Below are 6,471 nucleotides of genomic sequence, written 5' to 3'. Positions count from 1 at the left end.
GACTAGAAATTCCAATCATAAGCCCATCAAATAAGTCAATATCACACATCTATATAACTATCTGAGTTCTTGGCTCTATATCAACGCAACAGTCTAAAAACTCATAAGCAATTGCTCACAAACGCCCTAACCCTATGTCATTTGTATTGCTAGGTCTACGTCATTCTAACATTTTCTCTCTAACTTAAATACCCTAAAAAGTTGACTCATGTCAATTGATAGTAATCGTCCATTGCCCGGTAAAATGACTGCCTGATTGTCTGAGTTCCACATACTAAGACCTAAGGTGTGTACTCTACTATGTAATAATAGAGTATTAGCAATGCGTAGAAATCATTCCCTTTATGGTTATGCTCGTGTTCTAGTGGTATGATAAGATAAAATATGACTAGCAAAATATAATCGTAAAAGGGATTATCATATCTAAACATGTTGATGAACGCACATAACAATCAAAATAATAGTAGTTATGTCAGGCAGCATGCTAAACAAATATGTGCTACTATGATTAACAGACTAGCATATTATAGATGCTTATGTTATCATATATCACATCAAGCAATAATAACAGAAGTTGATATACCACTTGCCTAGATTCACTAAAGTTCCATGGCAATAAGCAATATCACTAATCATAACCTATTTTGGAGCGAGCTTTGGTCCTAGGGAGCTCCGCAATAGAGTTACTTGGTCAACACTTATTTCGATGTTTAAATGGATAGTGAAAGAGGAAACAAATAAAAAAGGAAAACAATGGAAGAAAATGCCTACAAAAAGCATGGACTCTGCTAATGAAAATCGGGCTTGGGTCATGCCTAGCCCAATTTCAAAAAGAGCTTAGGCCAAGCCAAGCCTAGTTCGAAACCAAAGGGCTTAATCTAGTCTGGGCCAAGCCAAGCCCGAGTGCTCTCGAGCTAGCACCACTCGGCTCGACACGGCGTACTCAACCTAGCCTACCCCAACACGCTCGGGTTGGCTCCGCAGGGCTCTTCCACCTCCCTGCTTGACACCACCCCCCATTTGAGGTTGAACCACCGCAGACGGAATAGGAAAGAGGAAGGAGTAACGCGCCTGAAAAGCCACACTAACCACTAGTTATTGAAATAAGAGAGCGAGGGAGGAAGACTCACCGATGATGATGGGTTCACCATCTCTAGCCATGACAATGGCAATAGCGGCAATAGTCGAATAGTGAGGGGGAAGGAAGTGGTGTAATAAGGAGAAGAGATGCGGAGATAGTGAACTGAGAGAGGATGTGAAGAAATAGAGAGGGGAGAAACGGGTGACGGCCCACTACCCAAGGCCCGACCACCATGCATGTTGTCGGTGGCATGTGTAAGGGGGCTGGCCTGCCCCTCCCTCACCTCGACCTAATAAAGGAGGTGGCATGTGTTAGGGGGCTTAGGCTTGGCTCGAAATTAATTTTGAGCCTTAGAATTGGGCTTAGGCTCGACTCAACTTAACTCAAGCCGAGACCAAGTTGAGCTCGAGCCTGAAATGAGCCTATCATCAAGCCGAGCCAGATCGAGCTGGACCGAGCTAGATTAAGCCCAAGCCAAGCCATAAGAAGAAGAAGATCAAGGCCTACGAGATGGCGCTGGGGGACCTGTCGGAAAGCTGCCTGGTAGAGGTGCTGATCCACCTCGGTTAGCTAGAGATTTGTCAGCACCATGGCGGCTTACTGTTGCCGAAGAAAATGGAGGCAGCACAGCAGTGGCTTGGCGAAGGAGGATGAGGCGGCACTACGACGACGGCTTGGCGAAGGAGGACGAGCACCGAAAGAGGACGAGGTGGCACCATGGCAGCGTTTGCTGCCTCTCCGCATTGCTTGGATTGCTGGAAACAGATGTTGTGGCCATTCACTCCCTGGTGGTGGACACATCCTCAAGCTCCCACCACATCTGGAGGATAGACGGTGCCCTGGCAGCAACCGGTCACTCCACCGACGATAGCAACTGTCGCGATTTCTTGAGGAAGAAGGAATCCAGCATGAAATTGTGTGCAAACCGGCAAGAGCCATCAACTTCAACTCACGATTTTGTTGCTTCATCGCCCTCGAGGTCCACCGGCCATTCAGCGGATCCTTGGCAAGTGAGTGGCGCGCTAGGCTGAGGAGGAGGTGGAAATGATGAGGAGAGAGTGTTGGGTTTGTTCGAGAGAATTTTTATTAGATATAGAATTTGGATTAAATAAGGATAGGATAATAATAGCCATTAGATTTTTGATCTAATGGTTATAAATATATATATATATATAATACTAATAAATATTATATTTAAACAAGCCAAGCGAGCCAAGCCTTAGCGAGCCAGCTCCAGCTTAGGCTCGGCTCAGTTCGACTAAAGCCAAATTGAGTCGAGCCCGAGCTGCTCATTTATTTTGACACCTTTATGTGAATGCGTTTGGAATCAATGAGTTTAATTAAAAGAAATTAATTATGTTTTATAATTTATTACAGATTTTGTGATTATTATATTATTCTATTTTCTGTTTCACAAGTTTATTACATATTTCACAGTTATCAAACACTTGTATATTCTTTTTCATAAATGTTTTATGCAATATCACAATTATTACACTTATTGAATGCATACAATTTCTGTTTCGTACTTTGTATTTAATGTTCGCATAGAGGCAAAAGTGACATAATACTAAAAGAAAGGCAGATTGCATTAAAAGCACAACCATACTTCTCTCTCTTCACCGCCCAAGGTAAATGGATTGGTTTTTTTTTGGAGAAATCACCTTGACATATATATACATACATATCCTATTTACATTATTCAATTCCAACGTCGGTCGTTATTACTCAGGCGTATCAGCGTGTGGCCAAGCAAACACGGGACACGAAGCTCCCCCACTATACCTCCAAGGCTTCGGGGGCGTCATCGAGGTGTTACTTGCGGGACCGTCGACGCGGCCGGGCCCGCCTTCTGGTTGGATTGTGGGACCACCACCTGTTCAACCCACCTACCGTTGTCCTACAAATGATTTGATTTCTAAACCCAACTACCATTCTATCAATCACCCTCCTCCCAACTCATCTCGCCTCTATATGTACAATTCTACATACATCATAGCACAAGCAGTCAAGCAGGCATTAGAAAATGGTATATTAGGAAAGTTTATCAAAAACACCCCTGCATTTTGCTTTAATTATTATTCACATTTTATTATATAGATCTTGTTTATCATACTTTTGCTTTGAAAATCCTAGATATGTTTTAAGGTACACTTTCTCCCCCATTTTATATTTTTTATTATAAATTCTCCTTATTTTATTATTTTTTTTACCGATTTGCCTTGGCCTTACTTTTTAAAGTTTTTTATAACTCTACTTTTTATTTCATAAACTATAACAAAATAATAAGACTTGTTCTTCATTCATATGTAAAATATAGATTATTTAATTAGAAGAGACTCAGTGCGAGGAAAGAAGAAGATTCATCTTTTTACTACGATAGCATAGGATTATTCTAATATCAATTCTGATTGATATTATTTCATACGCGTTATCTCTAATGAGTATTTTCAAATTAGATCATTTTAGATGTTTAAAATTTAAATAATAAAATTATCTTTTATTCACTATTTTTGTCATATCTTTCTTATAAAAACTCCGCTCAATATTATTTTATATGCGTTGAAAGCTTATTCATTTCTCTACAATTTCATTTCTAATGAGTATGTTCAAATTTTATCAATTTGGAGACTTAAAATTCACTTACTTTGGTACCTATGTAATTTCATCACTAAGTAGCATAATTAAATTTTATTCACTATTTTACTCGTATCTTTTTTCATATGAACTCTCACAGATATTATTTTATATTTCTTAGAAAGCTTATTCATTATTCTACTGCTTTATATGCAACGAGTATCTTAAAATTTGACATTTTAAGAGGTTTATAATTTAACTTTGCTAATTTAAATAATAAAATTATATTCCATTCACTCTTTTCGTCATATCTTTCTTATAAGTACTTTGATCACCGTTATTTTATATGCTTTGATGGAAGCTTATTTAGTCATCTACAACTTTATTTCTAACGAGTATTTTTTAAATTTAGAGATGAAGTTGTAAATAAATGAATAAGCTCTCTAACGCATATAAAATAACATTGATCATAATTCTTATGAGAAAGATATGATAAAAAAGAATGAGCGAAAGATAATTTTATTATTCAAATTGATAAATTTATAATTTAAAATTCTAAAATAGTCGAATTTGAAAATACTCTTGAGAAATGATATTCTATAAGAATAAATACGATTTCCAACACATATAAAATAATATAAATGAGTTCATATGAAAAAGATATGAATATTATATAAAAGTTAATCATGTTACTCACTAATGAAAATTATGTAGGTATCTATGAAATCACATAGGTATCAACATAAGTAAATTTTAAGTCTTTGAAATAATCGAAATTGAAGATACTTATTAAAGATAAAGTTGTGGAGGACTGACTAAGCTTCTCAACTCATATAACATAATGTCTATCAAAGTTCTTATGAGAAAGATATGATAAAGAGAGTGAATAAAAAGTAATTTTATTATTCAAATTAACAAATTTAAATTTCAAACATCCTAGTTGAATTTTAAGATACTCATGAGATATAAAATTATAGAAGACCAAATAAGCTTTTCAATATATATAAAATAATATCGATCAAAGTTTATATAAAAAAATATAAGCAAAATAGTGAATACAAGTTAATTGTATATGTACCTGTGAAATTACATAGATACCAACTTAAATAATTATAAGCCTACGAAATGCTCAAATTTAAAAATACTCATTAATGATGAAGTTGTAAATGGTTGAATACGATTTCTAACGCATATATAACAAAAAGAGAATGAAAAATAATTTTATTATTGAAATTGATAAAATTTAAATTTAAACCTTCAAAATGATCGAATTTGAAGATACCTCGTGAGATATGAAATTATAGAGAATTAAATAAGCTTTTTAACGTATATAAATAATGTCGATCGGAGTTCATATTGAAAAATCATAATGTTATATAGTAGGGAGATGAACATAGACTTCAAAAATTGCATTGCAATTTTTTTTTCAATTGATAGGGAGGAGGGGTTACGAGAGCAAAGAGTTAAAAAAATGGTCACAACTCTTTCCTCGTAACCTTTTTAATAAAGAAGAGTTTTCTTTCTAAAATATTTTTATTTTGCGTATGAATGAGTAACATATCTTTGTCATTTCTCTGTGCTTTATTAAATGAAAAACAAAGTTATCAAAAACTTTTAAAAGGTAAGGCAAAGATAAATCAGTTAAAAATAGAAAAATAAGAAAAATTTGCAATAGAGACATAAAATAAGGAGAAGTGCAACCAGAAATGTATCACGAGTTTTTAAGAGAAAAGTCTCTATCTTTTCTTGAGTGTGCAATTTAAAAGCAATATCTCACTACTATAGGAAATCAGTAGTGACCTTTCGCTAGGTTTTCTTTGTTCGTCCCTGCCCCCTCCTCGTCGTAAATGTGAGGCTTGTTTCCTCTTCTCTCATTCTTATCTTTTCCTCTTCTTTTTTCCTCTCTAGCTTGATTGAGAGATGCCATCGGAGTCCAATGAGAGTTAAAGTGCTTGGGCAATCGACTCTCTTACTCATTATCAATCTCTTTCTTGTTTCTCCTCCTCACCCTTTTTGTGCTCGATCGCCCCTCTTAGTCGGTTGCAGCAGGCGTAGCTAGGTGCTAGAGAGGGCACATGAGCTATCCACATCTTTCTTCCCCTCCATGGAGGGAGGTAGAAGGTTGCATGAGCTCTTTGCCGCTTTTCTGTCGGATCTAATTGCCAGTTTGAGTTAGCTTTGAGTGAACAGAGGATTTAGAGATTTTTATTGTCGTCTCCCATCACTTTGGCAATGGTCGAGACCTCACCTTTCTCACGTCAGTCTTCGACTTTAGAGACTCAGAGCTTATCTTTACTTTCCTTGCATGTTATCATGAGTGTTGTTTTATCTATTATTTTCTCTCTACGGTAGGCCAGTGAATACAATTATTGGGGCTAGATATTTGCTCATGTTTAGTGCTCGTTTAAGCTTAATATCATGTTTTAATATTGCAATATATATATATTTTACCTAAGTTGTTAGACTTGTTTAAGGGATTATTGTCCTCTTGTTTTTATTAGTTGTTAGGTATTATGATTGTATTTCTAAAATGTTAGGGTTTGATAACTCTTTCTATATAGTTGTGTTATTGGCAAGCTCGAGACTTCTCTCAATATTTCCTCAGTCTCAGACTTTGTCACTCTCTAACATTATTAATGAAATATTGCCAACATACTTTGCTAGTAGGTGAGACAATAAGAGTAAGATTGCAAGACATGAGAAAGATAACTAAAGAGCCCCTTCATTATGACCTTTTTGTGGTTCAAACCCTACCTTATCTCTTTTCCCAAAAGAACCCTCTCGTTTACTGAAAATATTTTTAAAAAACTCTG

This window comes from Typha angustifolia, chromosome 3 (genome assembly GCF_048772165.1).
Source record: "Typha angustifolia cultivar Huaian chromosome 3, ASM4877216v1, whole genome shotgun sequence".
NCBI classification, from domain to species: domain Eukaryota; kingdom Viridiplantae; phylum Streptophyta; class Magnoliopsida; order Poales; family Typhaceae; genus Typha; species Typha angustifolia.
The sequence above is the reverse complement of the archived record's forward strand: the minus strand, read 5'-3'. Positions refer to the sequence as shown.